The sequence below is a fragment of the Heliangelus exortis genome, chromosome 2 (assembly GCF_036169615.1).
Source record: "Heliangelus exortis chromosome 2, bHelExo1.hap1, whole genome shotgun sequence".
In the NCBI taxonomy this organism is placed as follows: Eukaryota; Metazoa; Chordata; class Aves; order Apodiformes; family Trochilidae; genus Heliangelus; species Heliangelus exortis.
In genome coordinates, this window is record NC_092423.1 from 90,123,798 (window position 1) to 90,144,358 (window position 20,561).

At 43.6% G+C, this 20,561-nt stretch overlaps 1 protein-coding gene across 2 annotated transcripts in view; it reads right to left on the reverse strand.

Moving 5' to 3' along the window:
* The window catches only part of AHRR (aryl hydrocarbon receptor repressor), an 82,199-nt gene extending 80,846 nt beyond the window's left edge, over positions 1-1,353 (reverse strand). For both annotated transcript variants that reach the window (XM_071736932.1, XM_071736931.1), the window contains exon 1: positions 1,146-1,353. The gene's annotated coding sequence lies outside the window, so the exon portion shown is untranslated. The remainder of the gene's footprint in view (positions 1-1,145) is intronic.
* Between the last annotated feature and the right edge of the window lie 19,208 nt (positions 1,354-20,561).

Below are 20,561 nucleotides of genomic sequence, written 5' to 3' on the forward strand. Positions count from 1 at the left end.
TCACTTAAATGCAATGATTTAGTCTTAGCCCTGGATAGTAACACTCTCTGCGGTTCATAAAGGAGAACTGTTTTATTTTATCTACTGCAAACATATGTGCATTAACATTCTTCTCAACAGACTACTTCTGAGCTCAACCAGATCAGTCAGTTTTATTTAAATCCAGTCCCGGTCGTATTTTTGAAATCTCCAACTACTAAACAACGTCAAACATATTCTTGGTTTTTTTCTGGTGGTTTTTCCTTTCTTTTATTTTCTTTCCTTTTTTTTTTTTTTTTTTTTTTTTTTTTTTTTTTTTTTCATGGGGGCGTGGGGGATTGTTTAATAGTCTATCTCCTAGAAACTCACTAAATGACGCACAAACATTGTTTGTGCCCATCTTGGAAAAGAAAAAAAAATTTTACATTATATCGTTTGGTCTTACGATTTTTGTTTACTAAACAAATTTATGCTATTCTTGTTTACTAAACAAAGTAAGGCAAAGTCAGAAAAAGCAACAGAGCCCGTAAACACGCTTTGCCCTGTCCTCGCTGATTTTTTTCCCCCTCTGGTGTGTCAAACTGAAAGACAACAAGAATTTTTAGCTCTGTCTGAAGTTATGAACTACTGAAAACGAAGATTTTCAGAGGAAGTATTGTCTGACCCCAAAGCGTACCCACCCCACTCTTTGCCAAGTTGAGCGCACTTGGGGCTCGATAAAAGAGACGTGAAACTTTATTTCTCTTGCTTTCCCCTCGAAGGTCTCTCAAGGCATCAGTGGAAGGGGATGGGTGAAGCCAGATGTGGCCGAGGTGCCACCGCAGAGCCCTACGCCGCCCCGGTGTCAGCCCTCGGGACAGCGGGGCAGCACCGCGGGCATCACCCGCCCGGGGACCGGCGGGGACCCGGCACCTCCCGAGGCTTCTCGGGTGGGAGCTGCGGGCCGTCACCGGCGCTTGGCTGGAAGAAGCGAGGCGCGTCCTGCTCCGCTACTGTCCCACCACCCCCGAAATGGCCGGGGGGGAGCACCGACACCCCGAGGGGAAGGGGATGGTTTGGGGGGCCGAGGTGTCCGGAGCTGACATTCCCTACGTCCGTCCGCCCCCGCAAAGCCCGGTCTGAAGCCTCTCCTGCCCACCGCGAGCTCTCGGGATGCGACGACTTACCTCACGGTTCCCGCCACGACCCGGGGGTGCAAAGTTTCTCCGGGCGAGGAGCAGCCCCCCGCGGTCTCCTCAGCGCAGAAGCGGGAGAACCGAGCGGCGGCGGCAGCGGCGGTGCTGGAGCGGGAGGCGGCAGGGAGCGGGACGGAGGGCGCCGGGGGTGGGGAGGAGGATGCTCGGCCGCCGCTTCCCCTCGTGATTCAGGTGGCGGGCTGGCGGCCGAGTGACAGGGCGAGCCGCCGGCTCCACGCTCGCACGCGATCCCCGGCCCGCCGCCGCCCTCACCCCCCGCCGGCAGCAGAGGGCGCTGCGGCAGCACCGGCGGCACCGGCGGCACCGGGGGCGGGAGGCGGCACCGGGGGTACCGGGAGGCTGCCGGAGCGGGGTGGCAGTGATCAGTGCGGCTTCCCCGACGGTGCTGCAGCCCGATCCACGGCGGGATGGGGTAAGGGGGCAAACCACACCCGCCTCCTCCCCTCGCCCTCCGGTCCGGTGCACCTGCCCGCCCCGCTGCCCAGCCCGGGTCTAACGAAAAGTTGAAAGGGAAGAGTGTAGTGAGGGTGCTTCCCTGTGTAGTGCTTCCTAGCGTAGTGCTTCCCTGCCTCCGGGATGTCAGAAGCCTCAGCCCCTTCCAGCCACCGGTGTCTGCCCTCTTGGAGTTTGTCACCTTGTGGGGCAGGAGTAGCTCTCCCTCTGTCTACCGGTACCTTCAGATCAGAACCATATTTACCAGATCCATCAGGAAGCTGAGTAATAGCTGGGAGTTTTTTTCTTTTTTAACTAGAAGGGGGTTTTGGATTTGGTTTTTCCCACCTCCCTCCAGAACGTTTTGCTGATGGATTTCTGTTTTGTACTGGAAGTAGCAGACCATTCCAGTCAGGGACTTTCTGGAGTGATATTAGATGCACGTGTCTGATAAGAACCTGAAGTGGCTCTTGCATGGGAGGCTTAAGGAGAAGACAGACAAAACCAGACCTGCCTGATGTGGAAAATCCAAGGCACCAAAATGAAAAAGAATCCTCTCCCTGTGATGGGACAACAGTCCTTAGTGTGGAGATCCAAACACGCAGGCCCCAGCAGACTTCTGGGACTGGTTGCTGTGGGGAGCAACTGTCTGCTGCTCCTCAGCCCTGTGATGAGGTGTCCCATGGGATGCAGATGCTGTGGCAGGTCTTGCCCTTGAGACAGTGGCTCCCTGTTCTGCCTGTCTTCAGCCCACAGCCAGTGGCCTAGCTCTGGCATAGCTCTAAATTCACAGGCATTCCTTCTGGGAAAGTCCAATTATCAACATATACAAGGCAGGAATAATTCATAGGAAATCAAATAACTCCATTTTTGCTAATCATAGGCTCATGAAATGTTTTGGGTTGGAAGGGATCTTTAATGGTCACCTATTCCAACCCCCCTGCAGGAACATGGTGCTCAAGGCTCCATCCTAGCTGACCTTGATTATTTCCAGGGATTGGCATCTACCACCTCTCTAGCCAACCTGTTCCAGTGTTTCACCATCCTCATGATAAAAAAATTTCTTACTTAGATCCCATTTGAAGGATCTAATGGATGTTTCATCCATGTGAAACTTTACTGGCTGGTTGCTTGTGACACAGATTGAATGAAAATGAACTGCCTGGGCATGAATTTACTTGGGTAGAGGTGTAGAAGAACAAGAATGCTAGAGAGTCCCTGAGCCTTCCCTCTCCCCTCTTGCCCTGGTGAATAGTGAGGAGGCTGGCACTAACTTCATGGTAGGTCTCTGTGTCTGCAGTCCTGTGACTTCCGAGCTTCCCCAGAAGTTCAGAGCTGTCTCTGCAGTGCCCCACATTCTGACCTTACAACCACTGTTAAGTCTTCATTTTGAGTGTTTTGTCTTGCTATTAGCAGGGTGGCCTCACTTTGACAAATGTACCTGCATAACAAGCTTCCATCCCTCTTCTGTCCATGTTCTTCAAGATGAGGGGAAGACCAGACACCAGCCATCCTGTGCATGAAGATGGAAGAGCCCAGCTCACAGGAACACTATTGTTCCAGCAAAATAGAACCAGTCAGTGTTGTTGATTGCTCTGTTACATCTTCCCAGACAGAGCCTGGGCTATAAAAATAGATGCAATAAGTTGCAATTGTAAATGGCATTCAAAAAGCAAAAAAACAGAATTCATAAGTTTGACACAGACATACCCCAATTCGTCAGGATGTGACACATTGGCAACGTGTCTGTGCCAAACTATGAACGCCGTGATTTACTTTTCTTGTGAATGCTATTTACAACTGTAACCTTCACAGTAAATTAGAGTATCTATTTTATATTGGACATATTCTGGGAGGCTTTGATATTGTCTGCACTTATTATATTCACAGATTGATGTAAGTATTCAGGCCACAATAAATCTTCAGGGACTACAGTCTGTGCTTATGTTAGAAGGATCTGCCAGAATAACCCTACCAGCAAAATCCTATCTGGCAGAGGCGAGGCCTATGTTTGGAAGGAGAAATCAAAGGCCATCAACACTGAATAGCTCTCCACTAGATGGAACAATGGTGCTTCTGCTGCCAGGCCATTGACAGGGAGTGATTTACCCAGAAGACAAGTGGGGATGGGGTGGGGGTGGAGCCCAGAAAGTGCTGGATAATGGTGAGACAGTCATGGGACAACTATTGTTCATCACTTCTCCAAGTGAGCATGATGCCACGGAGAAAAGCAGGGGAGACACAGGGTTTCTTGGTGGGTGAAGGTACATCTGAGCTCACTGATCAGGCATGAACCATCTCTGATTTAGAAGCTGTGCCACCACGTGGTGTTCAGGCCACCCTACTAAATCTCCTAGTGAGTTCTTTTGACAGGGAATGATGCCGAGCTAGCATATGTCCAGCTTGGAATTTGGACCCTTTTGCACCTGTCTGCATCGATACATCCGGAGATGACTTAAGATGTTTTACGGGAGCTTATGCCATGCACAGCTGAATGACCCAGCCTGCAGAGAGAATATCTGTGCTGTGTTCTCTTTACTCCCTCTTTTTAAAAATTTGTTAAAAGGAATTGCACTTGCCAGGCAAGAATTATTTTCATAATCTCATGTTGCTGACTGTTTATACTTATACCAGCTATGAGCAGATCTTTTTTATACAAGTTAGGCTTACTGAACAACTGCCAGATAGTTCTGCTTTCCTTCTTGAATTTTAATTGCTTACTTGCCCAACATCTATTTTTAAAATGGAACTGTAAATGGAACACTAAGTTCCATCACTCACCATAGAAGCAGGGGTCAAGCACCCTCCTTCCTCCTCCTCCACTCCTCCAGGGAATGTGGAAGAACTGGGACCTGAGCTGTCAAAGCCTTTCACCAGAGGCATAAGCATTCAGTCAGGGGTGCATCTAGATACTTTGCAAGACTGGAGGTAGAGCTCAGTACTGGGCTGAGACCAATGTTATCAGGACATGTGGATTTCATATTAGCAGTGGGATCGTCTATAGACTCACGGGCACAAACATCTATGTATATATAGAGACACAGAAACATCTGTAGTTTCAGTGCACATAGAGTAGGAGGCCACAGACCCTTGCAGTCTCAGCTGTGTTGTATGACCAGGAGAGAATGTTCTGGATAGTGCTACTTAGGTGGCTTATAGAGCCTTCATCCACTTAGCCTGCCCAGGGCTTCAAAGGGGAAACTGTGGGGTATCAGTCTGCCTTCTCCTCAGACTCCCTCTACTTGGTGGAAAATGCATGTTCATTCAAAGGGCTGGTTTGAACACTGAACTTAGACTCCCACCCACACCTTCATTTTCAGCACCGTGTGCCACCAGTTTCTCACATACCCCCCTTCACTCCTGGAAAACCATAATAGAGCTTAGTCTTCATCTGTCTTCTTATGGTCATCATTACTTCAAGCCCCTAAATACTCAGAATATCCATTTTATCACTAGCATTATCGCTTATCGAATGCAACTGGCTTCTTCTCAAATGTATAATTTACTAATATTTAAATATTTTTCATTACTTTTAGACTACAAGGAAGGGAGGCAATATTGTGCAGGAAACTAGCAGGAAGCTGGAAGCCCCTTGCTTGATGCTTCAAATGACACACACCATTTGAAAAAAGAGATAGACATTCTTAATATTCTCATAAATACAAGCATTTCCTCATGAAGAAACACTGGCTTCTTCTTGTTGCTTCTTATTCCTTCAATACTGCTTTAATAAACTCCTAAATACAAAATAATTGAAATACAGCAGGTCTCCAGATTGACAGAGATAGCAATTTCAAATTCCCTTCTTTTCTTTTAATTGAGATTTTCAAAACTACCATATCCTACATAAGGGGAAAAAACCAGATATCTAAGATGCTTGGAAAATATCGTTGTTAAACTGCAAGCCAAGCCCACTCCTTATTTAGTCCCTGAGTCAATCAAATATTCATAATAAATGCAGAAGTTGACTCACAGGTCAAAAGAGTACCATGACGACCAGTTGGTTGTTTTGGGGTTTGTTTTTTTTTAATTTTTCAAGATGCATTTAATTGATACTGGATAGCTCTCTGCACTTGCACACTTCTAAGGGTTGTTTCTAGTAACATCACCTGAGTGTGCTATGTGACAACAAAAATTATATTGTTTGAGCTACTTTTCCTTCCATTTTCCTCTTCCTACTCCTTAGAGGGTTGTAGTGAGTTGGAAAGGCTGCTGGTCTGATGTTTCATTGAAGGTTTCTGGATGCTGCAGAGAGGGAAAGAGGAATTTCACTTGATGTGCTGCTGTTGTCTGAATTCAGGGGCTGCTGCTTGCTTGTTTGCTCCAAGGGAGAGCCTGGGAGCCACAGGGTACAGAAGGCTGAAACCCCTGCTCACTGCTCTCAGACATGCAAGGTCTCTGACAACAGCACCCTGGAAGTGAGAGTGATCTCAGTAATGAAACTCAGTCACTTCCATCATCTCTTCCCTGCCAAGGAGAAGGATGACTCCAGGCAGGGGTGTGACCTGGTGTCTAGCTCAGAAGCTGTAGGTGGATGTCCAGGGAACAAAATCACCTTTGCAAGCTACTGGAGAAACAGAGATGGGAAAGAAAAACTGAGTGATTTAAAATAAATGCAGAGAACTCAAAAGAAGAACAAGTGCTCATAGCAAGATACGTGTTGTGCACTTGTGCATGCTCCAGTTCTGATTCTAGAAATTCCCCTGTTTTTCTTACATAGAAGTCAATATGAACCTCTGAATTATGTCAAAATGAAAGGAGAAATGTTTAGCACACTTGTCATATAGAGACAAGAGGAAGAAGAAAGGGTGTTTAGAGAATGAAATTCTAGTTGTACTTATCCCAATAAGAGTAAGCAGAAAGAAAATTTTAAGAAAATATTCGTAACGGCACATGATATACCAAAATATGGTTTGTTATAGTATTCATTTATCTTATAATATTAAAATTGTCTCACTGTTCATTTATTGTGAGAAGACATACAGACAGATAAATGGGTTTGATTTCCTTAAGAATTAAAAGAAAGTGCTAACGTAACAGGGAAATGGCATAGTAGAACCTTGACATGTCATTATTGTCTATAAAAATCAATAAATAACTGCATCATATCACCAAATTTTTAAGTCAGTTCATACCATATGGTTCATCTTCCTCAGACAAGTCAGTTGCGAAAAATAAGCAATAAATCATCCCTATTATTTTATTCTAATACTGTAAAGAAGATTTGTTTTTATAACCAAATTGATTTAAGACTTAGTGCAGCCACAAAACATTCTAAACAGATGTCTAACTTGAAAGACACTGGTACACTTTCTCATACTGGTTATGGAAATTCAGGGTCCATGCAACCTGAAACCTAGAGTTTTATGCCCAAAAGAATATGCATTTAAGTAACACATATGGTATTACAAATATGTATTTTTAATAACTGACTTTAGTGAGTAAAAAACATGCTTGCTACACAGCTCTGTAACTAAATTAAAAGCTGTGCGAATAGAAAAGTTGTAACAATAGTTAGGATTTATATGCAGAAAAATTAATCACTCTATTAATATGTGGATTTCTGTTTACAAATATACATGTCTCAGATAAGGAAAAGTTTTTATTGACACATATGAGAAGAACCTGAGGTGTAGCACACTCTATGAGCTTTTATAATTGTTTCTGTGCAGCACTTTCTCAAAGAAGTAAGAGAAATGTTTCACCCTGAGAGATGCAGCAACAGAGGAGCACTGGGTGCTTCTTTCTTGGAGCTTGGGGTCAGAGCTATGGCTATCAATGCTATTCCCTCAGAAAATTACCTGCTGCCTTCTTCTGACTGCTGCATTGATTGGTAAAAGGGAGATTGCACCTTTATCAGGCTATTCTGGATATTTTCCAGGAGAGGATTAGGACTGGCAAGGACTCTAAACTCAAATCAAAGCAACCACAATGAAAAGGGGCATCTTCCTGATTTTTTTCCTATTTACTTTATAAGATAGAGGGTATCTATTCCATCAGGGAAAAGTTTATGGTACTGACATGAAACTGTGCCAGCTCACCTTGCCCCTGAACACAAGTCAGGCAGTGCAGGCATCATCATCAGCATGTGTGGCCAGCTATCACCCATCCCACAGTGCCCCAACACTGACTTTCTGCCTCTGCTCAACCTGCTCCTTCTCTAAAGCCTCTTGCTAAAGACAAATGAGTCTGCTTCCTAAGGGAGCCTCTGGCACCTGAAGCAGCATGATATGGGTGCTGGGCTGTGATGTGGATAAGCAGAAAGGTAGTGCCAGACAGGGACACCCTTAGCTCAGCTCCCAGTCCCGCTGTGAAGAGCTCCTTGAGATACTTGGAGCAGCCTTAAGCTGCCCTTTCCAAAGAGCAGCAGCCCATAAAGCTGAGGATAGAGCACAGTGCACTTCTGATTTGGAGGATAAAGAAGCAGAGCAATTGCTTTTTCACTATCTGGATGGCCTTATCAATTTTAAACTGGCAGAATAGCACCTGCCAATTGTGGATGCTTCTGTACATGCACAACGTGAGGAATAGGAGGGAAGATCTGGGCACATTTTTGTATTTTCATTGAATTTAAAATGTTAGCTGCTATAAACTGCAATTTAATGTCCAGTTTGAGAGTCTGGACCTACCAAGTTCCTTGAGGAGTGTTCAGGGGAGAGACAGATTGCAGATGGCTCATGGTACAGAGAAAGAAAGCTATGCATAGCTTCTTACCTGTACCACCACAGACTTTGAAGCACTCACCTTGGTGAAGAAAGACACTGTCTCTTGTGGTCGTCCCAGAAGTACTTTGGGTGTGGGTATTTCATAAACATGGCTTTGAATATGACCAAGTACAAAATACAGGTGTTACCAAGTTTGCAAACAAGCATGAAAATATTATGTGTAGATATAGAAATATATATAGTCTATATACTGTGCTAACTCTAAAAGTTCAAATTAAGGATAAGAGAGAATTTGAGATAATATCTTGCACACAATGAAGTCAAAATTACTAGAGTAGACTGCCTTCTTCAGAACTATTGCAGGAAGATGGAAACTTTTAAATCTGAAGACTTTTCTATCCCTCAGAAAGGGAAGAACTAAGACAAGTAAGTCTTGCCAGCACAATACCTGCAAGTGGTTTAATCACCTTTGTTCTGATATAAATCAGTTTTGGGAACCTTGTAGCTGGCAGAAATTTTGACAGAGCCTGTCCTCGTGGAGTCTGGTTGTTCACCTTTGCAAGGTTCCATGTCACCACTGCAACAACTGGCATTTTTAAGACACAGTCCATTCAACCAGCTCAAGTCCCACTTCCTCTATGTCACCTGGCAAGTTTAATATTTTCACTTCTCTCTGCTGTCATCCTCAGACTTCCATTCTCTCTCTCCTCCTTTTCCTTTTCCTCACCTGAGAGGCACCTTTGAGGAATCCTGCAGTTTGTATCCAGAGGACTCTCTTTCTCACAGACAAGCCACAAGTTTGGTCTTCCTTTAACTCAGGAGGTCAGTACATCTCAGGAGCAGGCACAAAGCTGCTTGTCAGGACAGGGCTTCATGGAGAGGTCTCAGCCAAAGTGTTTCTTCATTGTGCCTCTCCCATCTTCTTCACTGTGATTTATAGAAGATTTGAGACAGTGCTTGATAACTTTACTATCAAAAATTGCTCTGCCAAGATCACACGGAGAATTCATGATCTTTTTCTGAAGTGATTTCCTATGTGATCAGAATCTAATATGTACATTGTAGGAGAGAAACTGTCAGCTACGCAGTGCTCTGCTCTCAAATGTTTCTGTGATAGGGTTCATGGTGTGTTGGGATGGCCCCAGCACAGCCAGGCATGCAGCCCTGCAAGAGAAGCAATGGCCAGGTTAAAAAGCTAACACAGGACAGATGCAGTGCTACAGGAACTGATTTGATTGATTACAGGGAGGGGAGGTGGAATAACGTGGGGTTTTCCTTTAGTTATCAAATGCTTCTAGATTTTCTGGATAACTACGTTTTCTACATTTAGTTATAGAATTCTCTTAATACCTTGGTAGACACATTAAATACTCAAGCTAAATTTTGCCATCTTTTTTGAAGACAGGTTGTGTAGCATTAGGGTGTCTCATGTTAAATACCTTGAAAGTATTACACCAAAACCAATGAAGCTGTAGAGTTTTGATATGACAGGTCAGCTGAACTGGATGGCTCTAGATTTTTACACTTCTTTCTCCAACTCTGACCAATGTGGCCTTGCCCCTTGCTTTCTCAGATTGTCACCACTTGGGCTGGGGTGTATTGTTATCCTTTCTCTAAGCTCACAAGAGGCAGAATTTTTATCACCCCAAGATGAAGGAGACACAAACAGGAAGAAAAGCAAACTGAGATGACACATGTAGCAGGTTTACATTCAGTCATTTCCACCAGTGTGCTAATCCTGATATTCCATTAAAAAAAAAAGAGTGCCTGGGTTAAAGAAGGAACAGCTAGGCTTTCTCTTAAGGAATCCTAAGGGAGTTTTTTTGCCTCTGGACCTTTCAAATCAGCATATGAACCTCAGGCACAGAGCAGTTTTTACCATCTTCTTTGAAGTGTTGCTGACAGGACACATGTTCTCAGGGGAAGGAGGCTGGATGGTGCTGGAGACAGGATAGGGTGCCATCTGCATTTCTGCAAAGTCTTGTCAGGCTTCAGATATCTTGTGCACTCTTTCAGGAGGAGTCATCAATCTTGTTTCCTTGGCACTTTTTGTCTGTCATCAGCCTCTCTTCTTTTGGCCATGCCTAAATATGTGGGTCTGAAGGAGTGTACCATGCCAACAATCCTGTCCAATTTCAGAGCTGGGAGACATAACGGGAGCTTTGCCAAGAGTGCTGTTTGCCTCAAGGGCTGTTGTTGGCCACTTTAAAATCCTTGATCTTATTCCATGTTGTAGTGTTGCATCTCTGGCCCTGCACAAGCATTACAGTGGCAATACCACTAAGGGTATCAGCTTCTGCCTCAGTACAGGATTGTCTGCATCATCACTTCACCTCAGGGGCAGGCATGAGTTGGAGCATGATGACCAGGACTAGCTAAAAAAACACCAGATGTATCTGTCAGGGTGTGCCTGCCTAGATCATGCAAGCACAGCAAGAAAAAAACTTGTCTGTACCAGAACACTGATGTGGAACAGCAGCATCTGCTCACTTTGACCCCAGGAGCAGTATTATCCTTCACATCCTTCACATTTCCCTTCAACTCTCCCACTCTTCCCAAGGTGCACAGCAGCAGCAGGCATTGCCATGCCTTGAAGAAAGAGGCACCTACAGAACAGTAGTCCTCTGCAAACCAGCTTAACCAGAGCTTGACTACCCTGCTGTGACTGCCCCTATGGATGGGGTCTGTTTACATATCCCTCTGAGGCAAGGAATCACCTTGGGCAGCAGCTGGACTTTGGTCCTGGATACTTAGACAGGGATATAATCAGAAAAGAGTCTGTAGCTAGCTTCTCCTGTCTTCATAAGAGTTGGAGAACTACACTCAGGCTACTGTCAGAGTCTCTGCTCTGTGAGAAGCTCATCCACCTTTCACCAAGACTCTGCTAGTGAAAGTTTTCTTGCACTGTCTTTCCTCAGGTGTCCTCTGTAGTTCTCCTCTGCACATGACATTTTGCAAATGGAGAGTCTTTACCCACTTTTGAGTGCCCAAATGTACAGATAAATTTTCCTGGTTTGAGGGTGAGGAGATAAAGGCCTGTCTCTTAAGCACGTTGGCATGTATGCCCAGAAATTGTCCCTTTTACAGGTAATCATTGCCTGGCAAAAGATTCAGATAACAAGTTGACTGGGGATGCAGAACTGAACATAGCTGTCACAGATTTATACTGATGGTGAGAAGCATGCAAGAACGTTATTTTTGCAAACTAGATGTTCATTCTGAACTTTCAGAACTTTTGCTTATGTTGTTCTTTGCCTGCAGACTCAAGTGGCTCATCCTGTAGGTTAAGGGCAGAAAGCCACATGGAGACTCTGGTTTTCTTTTAGGCTCCTAGTGAAAGAAGCTAGTAAACATCATGCTAAGTGATTACCATATTGTTGCAGTGATTTGTGCTTTTCACATATTCTAAGCAATTAAACCAAGAGAAAGACTTTTGACTAATAGATTAAACAATATGGTGCATCCCTTCTCCCTCTTCCTCTCCTACTCCAGCATGATCTGCTGACGTTGCTTGCATTCTTGTAACTTTTGAGGATAGATAGGGAGGGATAGTGAACAATGTTTGGTTTAATCTTTGTTCCAGTCTTTGTCTTTTAAGTCTATTCTTTGCAACTTTTGCCAAAAATATGCTCCTAGAAAATTCAGCAGAAGTCATTTGAGCAATCTCATTTGAGATTCCTATTTTTTGACCAACACTTAGAAATGACAAATGGATTTCCATAATTCACCACAGTCCAAGTATGGCACCAGAGTGATGGCACCCCATTTAAAGATCCAAGAAAGGCTCATATATATTAACACCGAGGAAAAAAACCATATATATATTTATAATTCTTTTATATTTATACATTTATATATTTTTATATATGTATATTGGAGATAACTCAAATCTTACCTGCTTTTGAAAGGAGAAATGAGCACCCCTTGAGCCCATCCACCAATTGTTTCCCAACAGGTACTCCAGCTAGGAAGTCACTTACTTCTGCCTGCTGATGCAAAGTACTGTTCTTACAATTCACTGTCTCTCTTCTTTCCTGGGAGGCCTGGGAAGAAAAGGATTAAAGGACTGGAAACTTGGAGAAAATTAAGTAAGAGCAGCCTTGGAAGAAACTTATTTTATTTAGAAGACCAGTGATCAGAGCAGTTTTCTTTAAAGTCATCCTTTATCACTGTATCTGCTGTGGAGGGGTCTATAAGCTCTCTGCAGGTGAGGTACAGTGTCTAGTGAAATTATCCTCTCTAAGTCACATCCCTGCACTTAAACATTACCAGCTGTATGTGGACCACAGGCAAACAGAATTATGTTGAACTGAAGAATAAAGAGTTACCAGTGAGATTCCAGAAATTCCTTTGGTATCCTGTTCAAGTGCTTCAATATCCTATTAAAACTTTCCCATTATTATTTTCTGCAAAGCAAGTCCACTTATTCTTACCCTTTCTCCAGAAGAGGCTACTAATAAGTAATCACCATTCCTTTCTAATATGTAACAAGGACTAAGTTTCTTCTAGAAAAGAGAGGAAAACAAAAAAACAAACAAACAAAAAAAATAGCCAATCTTCTTCTGTATTTTTCCAGACATAATTATTTCTAAAACTCTAGCTACTCGTTGCTCTATTTGTGTTGACTTTGGGGGGGCCTTTTTCACTTGAAGTACTCAGTTTAAAAGCAGGCACTGCTTCAGTTCACTAGTAGCCTGTTATCTGAAATGAGCAGTCTCACATAGCAAGCTGGACTTGTATGATATTTGCCCAGCCAGCTTTAGCCCTTTAGTGGAAAGGTGTATAAAGCAGGGACAACAAAGCAGTTTAATTATGTTTCCCTGGAGTAAAAGTGGGCTGAGAAGAGTGAAGATTCCAAAAATTGAATCAGCACAGAAATCAACTGCTCAGATCTCTTTTTAATACAGGTTTATAAAGTTATCCAGGGGATACTTTGCGGACTTGTGAAACAGCCGTTTCTGCTACAGTCAAGTCTTTGGAGAGAAGTCAAAGTACATGCTTGTCCCAAACTAGAGCTCAACTCTGCATGTCATTCCTCCCCCTTGAGCAGAGTTTTTCAGAATAACTTAACCATGACTTTTTTTCCATAAAAAGACTCTTCAGGGTAAGACACAGCACCCTCTTTTGGATTAGACAGTCCCAATAAGTTCATCGCTCCATGTTCATTCCTGTTCATTAGGGGCTAGTACACCAAAGAGTGACAAGATTAATTAAAACAGCCTGGTAAAGCTCTCTAGGACATGGAAGCTGCAGTAGAATATCCTGATCCATATTTCAATGAAGAACTCTGCAGATTGTGCCAGTGGCAGCCATCATGGTCAGTAAATTTTCTTGCCTTAGCAATGCCAGCCTTAAGCAATAGAAATCCCCACAGCTTTAAGGATGACAAGTCTCAGCAGGAAAGAAAAATGAAGCAATGGTGATTTCTGGTGGTGTTCTGCAGCAGTTTGGAATCTTTCCACCTTCAAGACTTCATTTCCCAGTATGGAGAAAAACTGTGGCTGGAACTAGCACTTTTCACTGCTGCCACTGGTAATCTTAACCTTTGCTAATGACATTTAGGAGGGGAAGTCATATTCACTGTGCGTTGCACCTGTAAGACTTCTTCTATTTTCTTATCCCCTGTTCTAAAATGTAGCTACACCATGAGATCTGTCTCTGGGCAGGCTGCAGAAACACACATTAATTGGCTACTAAGTTCTGCAGACTTCTACCAGTACCTCTGTGTATCCCTAGAGTACTTAGTATCTACCAGTATGCCCAGCTGACCTCTAACTTCAGGTGTCTTGGTGTTTTTCCTCTACAGCATGTGCTGTCTTTCCGAACCTCTTCACAAATGCTTGTGCCATGTAGAAAACAAAGTCCTTCACAGCAAAGAGCTCTTTCACCTTCCAGTAGCTGACTTCCTTCTCGTGATCATCTCGGCAGCAGGAACAGATGGCTCCAATCTTTGCCTAGGAAAAGGAGTGGACTGTTCCTCTGCCATCCCCAGGGCAGGTCTCCTCCCACTGCAGTGAGACAAAAAAACGAGGAAACATCTCAGGCAATCCCTCTTGACAGCCAACTGGAAGACTGATGTTTCTGAGTCATTGCTGGGGCTTTGAGTGCTCTCTTCACATGCCTCTTATCCATTAGTCCTACCCTTGACAGACAGTGTGGGAAGAATGTAAGTGGTGTCATTCCAGAAGTCATCCCCCATTGTCCTCATAGCCAAAGGAGAGGGTTTGAGGCACGACTGCTTTGCTGTTATCTCTACTGAGTCTCCTTAGTCCCAGGCTTCAGGCTTCTCTCAGCAGGCAGAGTTTTCCTGCTATGCAGGGAAAAAAAGGCATCTGCCAGCAGCCCCTTCCCAGCAGAACTTTTATGACCCAAATGGTCCTTTGTTTGCAGGGGTTTGGACAGCCTAAATGTAACCTATATATCCATACTGTTAAAATATTAAGTAATAGTTATCAGCAACACTGTAATTCTCAAGCATTCTTCTTTAGAAAAAATGCAGGTGACAGTGAAGGTATTTTTCTGTTAATTTTGTTCTTTCCGACACTTTCTTTTAATAGCAACTAAACATAATTTGTTTTGCAAAATTATTATGCCCTTTGAATAGCAATTTTTTATCTGCTTCAAGAAGGTGAAAGAGCACAGAAATGAAACTCCAAACAATTTGGACATAGTTGTTTATAAATGAAACTTGACAAGTGGAATAACTACACCTGGGACATGATTTACTGATTACACATTGTGATATGATGTGCTAATTTCTTAATATGCTGCCTTAGAGTGGCTTACAATTTTCACTACTGTGTTCATTTTCTGAATCAGTTCTTTGTTCTTTTCCCCTATAACATTTGAGTTAAAGATAAATATTTTTAAAGCCCAAAGACATCACATGGTTCACAGCTTTTAGTCATCTCTAATGCCCATTCATACACACTCTGTGGATTTAGTGCTGAGGTTAGCTTCTCTAGATTTTCAATTCAGTGTTTCTTTGGCTATATTTAGATAATACAGAGGACCTTATATTGCAAGGGAATTAATACACACATGAAAAAGAAGGAATCTCATCAAAGTATATAAATACCTTAAGAAAGGGTGAGAAGAAGAGCAGAACTATTTTCAGTGGTGTCCAGTGACAAGACTGGAGGCAATGGGCACAAACTGAGACACAGGAGATTCCCTCTGAACATCAGATAACACTTTTTTACTGTGAGGATGATCAAGCAGTGGGAAAGTTTGTCCAGAGAGATCCCAGAGTCTCCCACCAAGGAGATATTTAAAAGACATCAGGGCATCGTCCTGGGCAACCTGGGTGACCCTGACTGAGGGGTTGGACCAGATGACCTCCAGATGTCCATTCGAATCTCAGATATTCTGTGGTCTGTTGTGATAAATGATTCTGTGAAAAAGATGCAATAAAATTTACTTAAAAATTGGAATACTCACTCTAAGTCTAATATTTGTCACTGCAATAGATTACTTGCAGAATGATAGTTTAAAAGTGTCTTTTAATTTCAGTTAAGTATAGCTTGGTATCCCTTTTCTTTGCTAAGGAAAATTAGGTAGTAATTAGCTTCCTGTTAAAATACAGAATTTCTACCCATTTTCTACCTGTGCTATCTGGGTTTTCCTCAGTCACCCAAAACTATACCGAATGAGAAGGGGCAAACCAGTTCCTTGATGAGTCAGTCTGCTTATTCTTCTCTCCAAGTTTAAAGTCAATGAAGCCTGGCTTTCTTAGTACTCAGAAGGAATGGAGATGAAGAGGCAAAAGATATGTAGGGTATTCCTGTGACAAGTGCGTCAGCCTTTCCCTTAGTACATTTCTGCTGTGGTTTTTGTGGTATCCAGTATGATACACACCATCTTCTTTGCTGAGTGCATTCACTTCATCTGATGCCTGATGTCTGTCTCTTGTTTATTAGTTGCACTGTAGACACACTCCATAAACCTAAAAGCAAGGAATTTGTCATGAAAACATAGGTATTACCAAGAGTACAACAGTAATTCTGTATACAGTAGTCAAAGAGACAAATATCCCCAGAGGTTCTCTTTGCAATAGCTTTGCTGATGTATCAAAAGGAATGTAAGAGAGAGTAGAGCCCATCAGTACTCCAGAGATGAGTCCTTCACAATCCTTCTTCAAGGAATCACCCTGAGTCCCCAGTGCAAAGGAAAAGCCCTTTTGCTACAGCTGTAGATTTTATAACCATGTGCATCTGACAAGCCTCTCAGGTGCAGAAATGACCCTCAGGCTTCTGAGAGAGGCACCTTCTGCAAAAACTGTATCAAGGAAGAAAGTCTGGAGATAGCAGTTTCAGAGCTGTATATCACAGTGGAGTAGTGAAGCCACAGTGGTATCTGGTGGCAGGGAAGAAAACTGGGACAATCCTATGAGGTATATTGTTAATGTAGGGTTTGAACATCATGACTGCAGCATGGGAAATATCCTCATGCTTTCTGCTTAGACAAGTGGTACATTCATTGGGTGAGGGTACTGATGCATGGCAAGAAAAGGAAGGTAAAGCACAGCTGGCTTGGACCTGCACCTAGTAGTGACTACTAGGTGGCTGTAACATTTCTAGAATGGAGCTGATCTGCCATTAACGTTGCTGCTTTAACAAACCATGGAGCTCAGACTCACAGATCCTGCAGGACCCCTGACTGCAAGTACTATGTTTCCCACAGCTGTGGGTCTCTGGAAGGTTTGTCAGCTTGAGTACAATGTCAGACTCAAACCACCTCTGGGTACCCATGAGAGCCTGCACACTGACAAGTAAGTTTCCTGGACAGCAAGGGACTTGGGAACAGGAGGGAGATACTTAAAGAGTTCTCCTGCTGTTAGCACAGGTCCAGGGGGACTGGCAGTGATCCAGAGCTAACGGGCTCTGTCTGAATGGACCTGACTGCCACTGGGCATCTGTACACTGCACACTCAACACTGTTTCAGCCTTAGAGCATTTTTTTGAAGCTACTAACTGTGAGACAGAAGCTGACACAGGCTCTCTCCCTACCTCTTACCTTCCTTATCTCCTTTACTGATCACTGCATTGCCCATAGTTCTCTTATGCTGCTATCACAGTCACCTCTAAGCAGTAAATATCCAGGAGGTGCTGTCTGGTTGAGCTGTAAGCTAATAAGCCTTCCTAGATTTCAGAGCAGTGAGTATGGGCATAAGATGCTCACAAAGCATTGGGACTTAGCCAAAGGAACCCTGATAGACCCAAGCTTATAGATGTTCATCAAATTACTTAGCATGCCCCAGAAACATCTTGGATACTCTGCTGACAAGGGCAGTGCAAAACTGGAGGAAAGCAAAAACTTTACTGGCTAGCAGGAGTGCTTCAGACTTAACCAGACAGGCAGTGGTCTTTAGTTACTTGTTTACATTCTGCTTCTTCAGTAATACAATAAATATCAAGTAACTCTTCTAGAACTTGAGATAGGGATCTGCCGCATTTTTCAGTCTTGGCAAAAATAGTCTTTATTAGAAACAAAAATTGGGGGAGGTGAGGGAGTTGAAATCAGAAAATTTATCATTGATGGTTCCTCTGTTAGAGTGAAGGAAACTGATAATACCTGTAGTTTTGGCTTCACTAGTTTTCTCAACAGACTGGGTAGCAGTAGTCCACAGGTTCCTCTTTTCTGCCCATTGCAGTCTTCTGATTTTCCCCAAAGTTACTTGAATCAGAGAACAGTTTATTATTTATGTAGTTTACTCTACTATACTATACAATACATAGGTTTCTGTTTACTCTTCAAATAGTCTTGTGTTCAGAAAATTCCTTGGTATTTTTGTACATTACAAATATATTGGCAAATCCCAGAACCATAGAATGGTTAGGGCTGGAAGGGACCTTAAAGATCATCTAGATCCAACCCTCCTGCCATGGTCAGGAGCACCCACCATTAGATCAGGCTGCCCCATCCAACCTGGCCTTGAACACTTGCAGGGAGGGGGCAGCCACAGCTTCTCTGGACAACCTGTTCCAGTGTCTTACCACCCTCACAGGAAAGAATTTCCTCCTAACAACTAAACTAAATCTCTTCAAGTTATAAACCATTGCCCCTTGTCCTCTTAATAAACACCCTTACAAAAAGTTCTACCTCAGCTTTGTTGTAGGCCCCCTTCAGGCATCAGAAAGCTGCTATAAGGTCACCTCAGAGCCTCCTCTTCTCCAGGCTGAACAACCCCAACTTCCTCAGCCTGGATTCATAGGGGAGGTGCTCCAGCCCTCTGATCATTTTTGTGGCTCTCCTCTGGAAATGCTCAAGGAGCTCTATGTCCTTCCTATGCTGGGGACTCCAGAACTGGGCACAGTATTCCAGGTGGGGTCTTACAAGAGCAGAGTAGAGGAGTAGAATCACCTCCCTTGACCATCTGTATACATTTCTCTGATTCAGCCCAGGACACAGTTGGTAAATGTAAAAGATATTTCTGTATTTAGCTTAATGTCCTCTGCAGATTTGACCATGCCATTTCTAACCAGATCCTAGTGGCTGGAGAGCACAGAAGGGGCTCACTTGTGGCAGCCACTTGGAGGGGGGATGAGACCTTTCAGAACTCCTTCTGCCAGCAGAAAAGACATGTAAGCAGTTGATCAAAGTGGGGTGAATCTCAGCTGATGCCTGTTTGAGGCTTTTGGTTTGCAGCTATCCCATTAAAATAGAAGTGTGATAGGGCTAATTTTGTATTTAATGACAGCAAGCCAAGTGATATGTGCCAGTGTGTCTTTGATGCTTGAGGTGGAGAAGCCCTAGGCAAGCAAGACAGGAAAGAGGGAGAGAAAAAATAAAATGAAATAAAATAAAATAAAATAAAATAAGATAAAATAAAGTAAGGATATTTTTCTTTGCTTATAGGGACTAAGTGACCATTTATTTTCTAAGAAAACAGACTTATGGTATCCTTGGACTTGTGATGTTCCGGAAGAGTCAAAGAGGCTGGGGAGACAGAACAGGGAGTGGGATGCCAGGACTGCAGATGCTGTGGTGGGCAGTACACCAGTGACCTGCAGACATCCAGGGGTAGGCAGTGATGGTGGTTGCTCTCCCCACCACTGTCAAGGCCGCTGCCTGGAGCAGGAGCACATCCAGGGCCAAAATACCAACTCCAGGAGCACTGAGTTGCATCCAGGCCAGAAAGAGAAGCTGGGAGAGGGTGCAGATTCTAGCTGGGGCAGCGTGACTCTCTTACCAACTGTGCAATGCTGAGAGTCAGGACTGGGTCAGGAGGATTGCCAGCAGCAGATGGCTATGTGTCCCATTAATTAAGCATGTTTTCCAAGTTTATATGTTGCTGTATTTTTTTCACTTCCACAGCCTCACTCCTTGGGTCAGAAAATCTGTATGTCTACAGCCTTTTCGTTTAGCCCTCAGCTTGGGAGTGGGAAAAAGTTACTCATGGCCGAGCCCTTGGGGTAAAATTTATTTTCCTGGAGCTAGTAATTTAAGAGGTTTGGTTTTGTTGGTTTTTTTTAAACAAGTGCACCTAGAAACTGAATTGGAGGAAATGATACGGCAAGGTACAGGTATGCTTTCCTTGAAAACGAGAAACAAAAGGGAATGCTACCAAGAACCAGGATCTCTGGTTATTTTATGTGCACTTCAGTGTTATCTGTGCTGATCAGCCTTCCCAGTCTTTGGTTGTCTTTGTTTTCATTTTCGCATCAACACAATGATGGTGCTTTTGGACTGAGGTATTTCAGGCACCCATGTCTTACGCAATTTACTCTTGAACAGCTGAGACATGGGTGCCTATCTGTGTATGGCAAGGATTAGTTTATTGCGTATTTAATAGAGATCTTGAAAACTTGTTTATAAGTGTTTACATACAATTTTTTCAACAATTCAGATTGCCTAAGGCTACGCATGTTCCCTGTGCTTATGTGCAGTGTGTTACCCCCATGTGGCCTCAGGCAAATGGAGTGGTTAAAAGATTTATGCACTGTGTGGATAAACAAAATCTGGGAGAATGTCCCTCAGGCCTTGCCTGTATTGGCAAAATGGTGTGATTTTAAAACATGATAGTCAGTACCTGGTATTCCTCACGTACGATGGCTTGATGAGGAAAAACCTGTATGAGAGAACCAGGTTTTTTAAAGAAACTCCTCTTAAGTATTGCATTGGTGAGGCCGCACCTGGAGTATTGTGTCCAGTTCTGGGCCCCTCAGTTCAAGAAGGACAGGGAAGTGCTTGAAAGAGTCCAGCGCAGAGCTACTAAGATGATTAAGGGAGTGGAGCATCTCCCTTATGAGGAAAGGCTGAGGGAGCTGGGTCTCTTTAGTTTGGAGAA